Here is an 11,523-nt window from a genome sequence, read left to right on the forward strand (position 1 = left end):
GAAGAGGTCCAGGAACTGCCTCATAATATAGACTTCTGCTCTGGTTTTGTTCATACAGGCCAGGCAAAATAACAACTGATATAATCCAAAGCCTGCACTCTTTCTTAAATGTTTGTTTTTACTTCTCAGATTTACACATTCTACACATCACAAATCTGAAACCTTTGTTTATAAAATGCACATCAATTTTTCTAACATGGCCTGAGATGTACAGTTCCCCATATTTTGTTAGAGAAAAGGCAAGACACCCAAGTTCCTTCTTTTAATTGCAGCAGCATCAAAATCTAACGGCAGATTTGAGCCAGAACTTGACAACAGCAGTTGGGCTAAGGTCAGCAAGAATTTGGACTTTTCAAGCTCTTGCCCATTGACCTCCTAAAGTGAAGTTATGGGAAACTCAGAACGCATGAACATAGAATCTGAAATTCAGAGGTCAAGGATCCATGACTCTTTGGTAGAGATATGAATAACAAGGGCATAGTTGTCAAGAGAAATGGAGGGAGGGAGGGAGAATAAAATAAAAATAAAGGCCTTGGAAATAGAAGCTCTTACTACCTCCACTTCTCCTGATCCAGTTCTGAATGTTTACCCAACTGGCTGGAAAGGTTTCATGAAGAATCCTCCCGAGATCCTTGAAATTAAGATCTTATTTCAAAGAGAGGGTATGCAAGAAAAATCACAGCATTATGTCCCAGTCAGCATTAATACCATACTCTCTTGACAAACTAAGATGCTGCAATAGGAAAAAGATAGATGCTTAGATTTGAATTCTCAAATTGAATTCAGAATTCTCACTTCATCCATAAAGTGCATGGAAAAAACATAACCCACTCAATCATAGGCATCACAGTGTGATTAAAAGTTAACTGACAGATAATGAGGGATGGATCTGCACACTGATGTTCCTGACTTTGTATTGTTTGCAGTGCTCCCTGCTAGCCATATAAAAGTGATCACTTCCAGGAATCCAATTACCATGCGCTCTTATGGAGTTAGCTGTGCAGAGAAATCTAGCTCTACTTTTTCTAGGTACTTATATTATTAAAATACTGAATATAAATGAAAGTAGATAAGAAACATCCAAGAGTTTGCACAATCTTAATTTGGCCTATTTTTAATATTAGAGTCAGAGGGCATTTTTGAGATAAGCATAATCAGATAGTTCTTGGAGACATGCTCAGCAAAGGTTTCTAAACATAGCCCTCCCAAATCTCCGTGTCTTGCATATGCAAAGGAAGAGGCAAGAATGCAAATCATAGTTATTTTTCTCCCATTTTATCTTCATAACATCTCTTTGAAGTAAGCTGGCAAAGTATGGCTGACCAAGGTCCCCAAAATTAATGGGAACCATTTAAACATCAACCTTGTTCAAATCTTCAAATGCAGGGATGTCAAACTCAAGGCCCATGGGCCATGGCTGGCCTGCCTGCAGGGTGATTAAATCTGATCCATAGGGCCAGCCTGGAAATAGCAAAAGAACGGCCCACAGTGCCTCTGGTAGACAAAATGGTGCAGGGAGGAATGTGCAGCCCCTCGTGCCCCGTTTTCAGCCTTGATGGCCTCCTGCAGCACTCTGCCAGACAAAATGGGACACAAGGGGCACGTGAGGCCCAGAGGTGGGTTGCTACTGGTTTGCACTGGTTTAGGCGAACCAGTAATGGAAATTGTGACTGGGTCGCTGAACCGGTAGGGATGGCAGGCTGGCCATGCCCCCGAACTGGCTCCCCAGTCACCCATTCCGTTGCCAGCATGTTTTTTAGTCCTTGTTCAATGTTCTGCCCATGCATAGTGAGTGTAGTGCGCGTCTGGTGAGAGAGAGAGAGAGAGGGAGAAGCAAACCAGCAATAACGCCAGCAGCAGCCCACCCCTGATGAGGCCCCTGCAACCCATTTTAGCAATAGCAATAGCAATAGCAGTTAGACTTATATACCGTTTCATAGGGCTTTCAGCCCTCTCTAAGCGGTTTACAGAGTCAGCATATTGCCCCCAACAATCCGGGTCCTCATTTTACCCACCTTGGAAGGATGGAAGGCTGAGTCAACCCTGAGCCAGTGAGATTTGAACAGCCGAACTGCAGAACTGCAGTCAGCTGAAGTAGCCTGCAGTGCTGCATTTAACCCGCATTTTTCTGGCTAAAACAGAGCATGGGAGATAAAATGGACAACTCCTTCAGCAACCTGCCGGCCAAAATGAGGTGCAGAGGGACTGCACGTGGCTCCCCTGCACCCCGTTTTGGCTGGCAAAGTGTTGCAGGAGGCCATCCAGGCCAAAAACGGGGCATGGGGGGCCACGGGCAGCCCCTCTGCACCTTTTTGCTGCAGGAGTTATTTGTTCTATCTCCTCCCCCGGATGACCCATGGAGAACTACAATGCTGATCTGGCTCTTGAAGAAATCCAGTTTGATACCCCTGTTCTAATGCACTTCATTGCACTGGTTTAGACAACCAAAGAAGGGAAGGAAGAGTAGGGAAAAGTTGCATGGAAGCGACTGGTGAGATTAGATTAGTTTCATGTTTGAACAAGAACTGATTAGGTGAAATCTCATCAGCCCAGTTCTTGCCTTCTAGTCCTGGCTGCATCCTTATGCAAGGCAGAAATAGGACTTTCTCTCAAGAAATCCATGAAACTTAATAATACTGCAAAACCCTGCTTTGTTCTACATGTGAGTTGAATGATAATTTCCAAGTCTCAGACCAAGTCTTTCTAATACCACTTCAGATGTCAGTGGGGAATCCCATGCTGATATAGACACAAGTGGAAATCTAACATGTATGAGAAAATAATTATCGCATAACGATGCAAAAAGTTTTTTTCTAATAGCTTTTTTTCCAATGAGAAAAGTGGTTTGTATTTGTTAAGACTTGGTTGAGAATCATATCCTGCCTTTTATCCAGAACTTCAAAATAACTTAGACTAGGGATCTCCCTCAACAATAACCCAATGAGACTGGTGGGGCTGAGACAGTTACTGGCCCAAAGTGACCCAATGTATTTCCATTGCTGAGAGTGGGCTTGAACTTGACTTTGTCCCTAGTCTTTGTCCAAAATATTGACCACAATACCACACTGTCACTCAGTCACTAAAGTATATAAAGCTGTTTGTGAGGTATTTAAAATAAATCAAAAGTCTTTCTTGAGCCAACCTTGTCCAAAGATTGGCTGAGAATTAGACTACTATTGGAAATTATCCTGGAAGAAAACAAGGCAAACCACTTCTCTGTTATTGCCAAGAAAACAACAGTGGGGATTGAGTTTGACATGAGTCCAACTCTTTTTATTTAAAATTGTACATTGAATCTACTATTTGGCATGCTTTCTCAGCACTACCCAATTGCCTGTTCCAAGCAAAATTTCACCAATGGGGCCAAACATAGCAGACAGTTTTAAATATTCAAAAAAATGGGTATAGTCCACAAGTGAAAGAAAGATTATCAGGTATTCTTGACTGATAATGGTATCCTAGTTACTTATTTCTTATTTGGAAAGGCCGCCTGTGAAGAGTAAATCGTTTCAGAGGTAAAAGTTCACCAAGGAAGAAGAAAATGCAAGGAGCATAGCTATCTTCTCTACATCTCTGCATCTGCCAAAGACCAAAAACCTGCAGCTATAATAGAATATCTCCTCTTTCATCTTGGCACTCATTAATTAGGCTGAAACCTCTGGGCGCAGGAGGCATCTAAGAAGGATTCTGCTGAATTAGCTGAAAGGCTTGCCTGCTTCTTCCAGCAAATGGAGTGCAACAGCACTTTCCTACCCTTGTTCCTCTACCGTGTTTTCCCGAAAATAAGACAGGGTCTTATTTTCTTTTGACCCCCGAAATAAGCACTTGGGCTTATTTTCAGGGAGGACTTATTAATTTTTGAGGTGCAAGAGGAGGCAAGTGTGATCATCTCATGGCTGCTGCTGTGTTTTAATATTTTTGGGGAGGTCTTGTTATCTGGGGAGGGCTTATTTTAGGGGAAACAGGGTACTAATCTACATAGTTTATCTGAAAACTTCTTAAAGCCACCTGAGTTGGTGGTAATCGCAATAGCACATTTTCTGAAGACACTGCAAATCAAAGGCTAGTCTCAGCCTCTGCTAATCTAGGCTGGGTTAAACCAGTATGCAAGTACCTTTTGCTCTCCCCCAATAATCCTATTCTTTTTTGAAGCTGTCTATGAACAGTCTTTGGAGCCCCCTTGTGGTAAAGCTTCCCCTTTTCACATCCAAAACAGAATAGACGGGAAAGTTTGGTGATTTTGTATTCTCGGCAATAATCTTTTGCTTAGTTAGTGGAGCAAGAACAGGCAACCAAAATCTGAGAGCTGTTTTCAGTCATCTTTGAGCAGAGGATTCCCCAGCCTTCACTATCAGATGTGAGGAATTCTGGGAGTGAACTCCACACATTTTAAAGATACCAAATTTGAAAAACACTGATTTAGATAGTTCAGTCCCTAGCTACTAGGTTTTTAAAAAATGATGAAAGGAAGCAGATTTTGAGCCAAGAGGTAGACAAATATATGTGTTTCAGTTACAGAGGATTTTTAAAAATCCAAACCATTTCATATGTATTGTGAGAGTCAGCATGTCTCTGTGAATCTATTCTATTTATTAGGAATCTATCTCAACACTTGCATGACAATCTCACACCATCACGCTTGCAACCCTTATATTAGTATGGGATATACCCTCATTCCTGGAGGCCATGTTTGTCTGAGGTGTATTTTGAAAATACACCTCTGGAAAATTGTTTGAACAAAGGCAACAGGAAGGAACAGGAAGGTACAAAGGAAAATTCATACTAATATAGCAAGAATAATAGGTCTGTCACTTTAAGGACTCTGGAAACCTTGAAGGTTTTATCAGCTGACCATTTTCCAGCAAGGTCTGATTCCTTTAGGTTCCCTTGATATGTTCACTCCCACAGGAAATCTGTTGCTTTTTTGAAAATAGTTGGTCACTGGTTGTACGTTAATTACTAATTTCAGTAGCAATTTGGTGAATAGTTTTTTATTCACTGTACTCTATATATTTGCTGTAATATAAATTACAGCAAATAAATATTTTGCTGTACTTTATGGCACTCTGCATCCCATTTCCTGTTCTATTATGAGTACAATGATCATATTTTCTTGGTGAAAAAGGAACAAATCTGAAAGAGTTTCACATAGATAAACATAATAATTAAGTTTATAACTTTGCTTCAGAAAGAAAAATTCAAGAGCAAAACTAAGAAAATAAATAAGGAAATTAAATAAATCTAAAGGATAGGTTCTGAAAGAAAGGACCGTCCTTTATAATTAAGAATGTATGGCTACTGGAACTATGAGTGATTCAAAATATAGTAAAGAATAACAAAAAATATTATTCCTGTGTATAATGGCTCTCATGTAGGTTACATTTTAGCCACAGACTCAGACACATTTACTGTTTTTTAAAACGCTTTTCAAATTGACAACCAGTTAATATGTAAATCATTTTCTATACATATATTTCTAAATCAGGGGTTGTCAACCTTTTTATACCTACCACCCACTTTTGTATCTCCGTTAGTAGTAAAATTTTCTAACCGCCCACTGGTTCCACAGTTATGGTGATTTATAAAGTAGGGAAGTAACTTTACTTTATAAAATTTATAAAGCAGAGTTACAGCAAACCCCTACTGCCCACCCTGAAAGCTGGAACGCCCACTAGTGGGCGATAGGGATCAGGTTGACTACCACTGTTCTAAATAATGATATTGTATTATTGATTTACTCAGCATTGTGTATTCTGCTTCTCAGACAGTTGTCTACACAAAGTGGCATGCTAATAGTAAATGAGAAGGATACAAACATATAAGAAAAAATTGAAAAAATCCAGTTTGAACAGAAAAAAATTCAATTAAGATTAAGGTTACCAAAATGGACAAATAGATTCTTCAAACTATTTCTTCCTGATTCAATAGTTGGCTTCAAATGTCCTCCATCACTACCAAATTGCTCTACTTGATGTGGGAATGCTCATTATATTTGCATGTATTTTTAATTGCTAAATTTCCATGAATCCTCTTTGAAACAAAAAATGCCTATTCTAATATTTCTTTTTCTTTCCAATTGCTTGAAACATACTTCCAAAATCACAAAATGAAAATCAACTTTCTTAATGTAAGGAAAAATTTTCACAGAATGAAAATCAACTTTCTTAATGTAAGGAAAAGTTTATCAACATTATTAAATAGGATCGGTGCAGGTGCAGCCTTTCTTTTTACACAGGTCCATAGAACAGAGAACTGCTGAGTGTAGTTTGTCTTCACATTGTTGACAGAAGCAACTCCACAACCCCCCACAGGTTGTGTACCCAGAATGTACCTCACTCACTCTTTCAAATCTGAATAAGGAGCAATCACAATTTCTTTTTCTCTGGCTGCTTTTCAGTATATCCTTGGGTTGCTTCCAGAAATGTGACTGCTACCATTAATAGGCGTTGATTCTTCAGCGAAATCTGCAATACTGTATATTGTAAACTACAATGGAAAAGCCCAAATTGCCCCATAAATTTATAGTATGTGTTCTGATCACACATTTATTCACAAAGTTGATTAAAAATCCCCAGATAATTTGTGTCTGGTTCTAATGAAAAGCACAAAGATAACTCATTATGAAAGGATAGTTATGTTAAAATTAGATTGAAGCTAAGCAGAAAGACAAAAGATGAGCTCTGTTTTTTGCAGATACTACTAACAATTCATACAACTATGACAGTTTTCTAACAATTCATACAACTATGACAGTTTTCTAACAATTCATATAACTATGACAGTTTTGGTTTTCATTTGCTCAAGATTATGGCCAGATAGCGAATTCAGTGCCCTTGTCTCTTTTTAGACCAAATTCAGCTTATACACAAAATGTTTATGCCTAATATACAGTACTTAGATTAAAATTTAGTTCAGAGATGGAATACTAATATAATTAGCAGTCCCTCCTGTAGTACATGGAGATGCTAGGAGATTATTTCTATGTGCCCAGAGTACAGAATAACAGAATTGGAAGGGACCTTAGAGGTCTTCAACCCACTCCACAAGCAGGAGATGCTCTACCATTCCAGACAAATGGTTGGTCTTCAGTGATAAAGCACCCACAACTTCTGGAGGTAAGCCATTCCACTGATTGAGAAACAAGGAGCCACCAGCAAATTTGGTTGGATCCATGGGTTTGAAAAACACTAGGCACAAACTTCATAAATGTAAGAAAAGGAGATGATGCTGGAAAAGCAACTAGTTAGGAGTTAAAAGCTCCAGTTGTTTCTGTCCTTGTTTGTTTTCACTCAAGCTTCTTTTGGCAAATATGAATAGCTCCTTAATTTGTGTGCACTTGATATTGAGGAGGAAAATCTCTTTTCCTACTCAGAAATCCTTTAGAAGCTTTGCAATTTCTAATGAATTTCTCAATTTAATCTGATCTGAAAACCTAGTCCAGTAAATTTTATAATGACTTAATTTTAAAATAGATAGAAAGTCACAGGTTTCTTTATGCCAGTCCTATGTACACAGTTAAACTAATAATATGCATCTTTGAAACTCATTGTATGGAGCAGCACCTAGAAGTCATAATGATTCTTTAGCCAATATAAAGAATGCAGTTTTTAAGGAGAAAGAGCATTAAGAAGATTGGACTACATGTCATATATTCTGTTAGTTGGATACTATAATCACAAAGACAGATGTGTGTGTGATGTGATCCTTCCATTTGCAAAGTAGATTTCACAGAACCAATTCCTCAAACAGAACTCCTATCATATCTTCTCAAACACAAGATGAAGATTTACCCTCTATTGGGTAGAAATGGCTGGAAATTGTAAGATATAAAAATAAGCTTTCAAAATGTATGGTAAGGTGTTTGATAGTTGAACAAGCTGCCAAGGTATACTCTTCTCTGCAGGAGGTAGTGAACATCTGTATGAACAACTGCAGAGTGAAGTCAACACAGTAGAACCTGCTGTGAACAACAGATTTTGACTAGTTGACTTCTCAGGTCCTCTCCAATGCTACAGTTCTATGATTGGATAGAATACTCCTTGCATATAAAACATTTAACTTATCAAGTGATGTGATAGCACGTCAAGATAAGTGTGCGCCTGGGTTCAAGATTTTGGAGACCAGAATGTCCTAGCTCACAGCAAGACATAGTCTGTGTCTGTTTGAGTTGGGCTCCATCCAATATGACAAATGCCCTATAAACATTGTAGAAAATTCCAGCCCCACTTAATCCCCCGGGTTTCTTAAAAATGACATTTCAGAAAGATCTAAACAGGAAAGAATTAGTGTGATAAATGCCTTTCTTCTTGTGGAGGCCACGGCTAAGACAGGAGCCAGCCAACAGGAGCAGCCCCAGCTGAAGGGCCACCCCGTTTCCCCTCTCCAAGGCTGCTGCCTCTCTAAACACATAAGGCTTACTCAGAAGATTAGAAAAGAGCACAGCAAAAGACCACAGAGTGCCTTTTGTAATGGGAGTGGGATTAAGGCACCAGGTGACCAGCTGTGGCTCCCAAGTGGGTTTCAGGCTTCTTAGTGCACCAGGTCACTGTCAGGTTCAATTAGCCACACGCCACAAGGGTGGGAAGAGGTGGAGTGTTAAGTGTGTTGCAAAAGAACTTTGCTGGAATCCACACCAGGCCCATCTTCTCAGCTTTGAAGGACGGGGACAGAAGCTATTGTCGTAAGTAGTTCCTCTGTTGTGGTTCTATGTGGAGAACTTGTTTGATACTTCTGTGTTTTTTACTTGGGCAAATGTATTTGCGGCAGAGGAGAGAAGTACAAACTCTGTTTTAATCAACTCATTATTATGAGATGCATGACTTGAAAAATGAATAATTTGAAATGAAGAGAGAAGGAAAGGGGCAGAACAGATCCTGCATTTTTTCAGGATTATAAAAGAGATGGGAGCTTCAGCAAGGCAAACCTGTCCTGCTCACACTAGTAAAACTCCTGTCGTGCTCATATTCATCCTGCAACCTTCTATAAAGTGGATTATTTTGGGGAACCTGGTCACCTTACTGAGAATCTAGAATTGTGTTGTTTAATTTTGTTTGATGAATCATTGGCTTTTTTATTTTTTATTAATGTTCTCCAGAATATAAATATTCTTATTAAACATTTATATTGAATTAATTAAATTAAGAATTTTTTTGAACTTTTTTGGAGCTGCTTCCTTCTGTACTTAAATAATCATGTTTAAGTTACAATTGGCTTGATTCGATAAGATCTATAAAACATTTTGAATCTACAGCTTCTGTTTGAGGTCATGGTTCTTTGCTCCAGACTGCCAAAACTGGGTGATCTCAGTCACCATTCCATGTGGAGAATCCACACACGAAATCAGTTGAAAAATCTGTTTTAACCACATTGGCTGTATTTAGGAATGTGAATGTAGACTGCCCTTATAAGAAAAAATGAAAGTTTTAAAAGAAGATCGATTTGTGTTGTATAATTTTTGAAGTGAACCCTTCTTTTTTGAAGATTATCTGCCTTGATAAGATAATTTATAAGATTGTTGGTCATAGAATTGGTCACTCCTAATATTTATGAGAATTTGCCAAGCGAGAAATCACTACAACAATATGATCTAACATTGATCTGTCTACCAATCAGCTGAGCAGCCTAATTTTTTACCTTTAGATAATATCATGATCATTCCCTCATCAGCTGTCTCTTTGTCTCTCCCAATGTCTATGTGTTGGGAGGAGGAGATTTTGGGCTTTAGCATTGGTCCGCAAAAAAGGTATGCATTGGTGATCAAAGATGCTGCCCGTATAGATTTTTACTGTCAAAAAGTGGGAATGAAGCCTTTCTTCCATTACAGATATTTTTGTTCCAAAGGAAAAGGAAGTAGTGGGAGAAACAGCAGGGTTATCAACGGAAAATAAGGTTTGCCGCTCTGCTTATAAAATTCTATGAATGGAATAGGGCAACTTTGTCCCGAAATATCTTTTGTCTCTTCTTCTCAGCTCTGCAAGATGCAATTAAAGGATATCCTATTTGCTAGGAGACTATCCTTCCTTCTTAGCAGCCTGAGTTCCAATAAGATGAAGGATGTACTGTAGCTCTGCTGCATTAAATACAGGAGGCAGTATAGCTTTTGAATCTGTGCTCCTTACACTGTTCCTAGAACTATCATCTGGCAAAAATTCATGGGTGTTATTCTCACAGACATGATTTGAGGTTTTCCATGTTTGGTAAAAATAAGGATTCTGCATGTGAGTTTTATGGCAGCAAATTTACCTGCATGCAGTGGAAAAACAAAAGAAATAATAAAATAACTACACAAATCAGTAATATTTGTAAATGATTCTCAAGTCTGCATGACAAGCATTTTTTTAATCATTACTCTATTATTTATACCCCTATTTTAAAATTCTTCTACTAAGATTCAATGCATCCAGTAATTCTGACTGAAATAACACTGATATATTTATCTTAAAATACAGAAAGGCAGTAAAAATGTAAAGTACTGTACTCAAGAGTTTCCCATCAAATAATGCTTCCAAGACATACAAAGTGCATACAAAGTGTCCAATGGCACACAATTTGTATGATGCCAAGTTACCTGTTATATGATAAGGAGACAACCCTCCAGCATTTAACAACTGAGTAATCTGTGTATCTGACAGATTCTAACAATGCATTTCTATTTGTAATACCGATGCCCTAAACATTATTCTCTTTCTGGGTAAGCAATGATAAACAAAGTGTAAACAAAAATAAAAGAAGAAGTAGTAAGAAATACTAAACTGAAGAGATTAAAGTATGAGATAAGAAACAGAAAAAAATACAACTTTGGTTTGCATCAAATCATGGATAATACTACTTGGAAACCTCTTGTGAATTTTTGCTGAAATTGAAAAAAATGAATTGGTGATTTATGGATTTGCTGATTAAAAACAGTTGAATATGGGATAAAGAGGAGCATGTTGTAACTTTAAAGAAGGAGGAGAAATAATGAAGTATTTTGTAACTGTTGTAAAGAAAATTGGAAGCTGCTTCTTTATGCCCTATATATTTTTCCTTTTTTGTACCTGCAATGTCTTTTCTACTTCTTTTCTCTCTTCTTCTTTATTAATTTCATTGTATGTCATTTCCTATTTATCTTTTACTTACCAGTATGTGGAAATATTTATTTTAAAAAAAAAACTTTCATTATCCTTATCCTTATCATTTTATCTCCACGGACATTCTTCCTAAACCATGTTTATATACTGATTCATACATTACCTCTTCTTTAAATTTGGGCTTCTTTTTTTCTTTCTTCTTCACCCTTTCATTCTATATTTGTTTTGAAATTTGATCCTTGTACATTCTCATTATAGGCACAAACAACTCACTTTTCTATTCAGCACCCATTCATTCTTGACACTGTTCCTTCTTGTTTTATCATATACACATAACCCATTCCTACTGCATTCAATTAACTTAAATATTTCTCCTGATATATCCAATTTTTGCTTCCATATAACAATGGACAGTTTGGACAGTTTCAAAAGCATTTTCATACCCAACTCTTTT

Source organism: Thamnophis elegans, chromosome 1, assembly GCF_009769535.1.
Source record: "Thamnophis elegans isolate rThaEle1 chromosome 1, rThaEle1.pri, whole genome shotgun sequence".
NCBI lineage: Eukaryota > Metazoa > Chordata > Lepidosauria > Squamata > Colubridae > Thamnophis > Thamnophis elegans.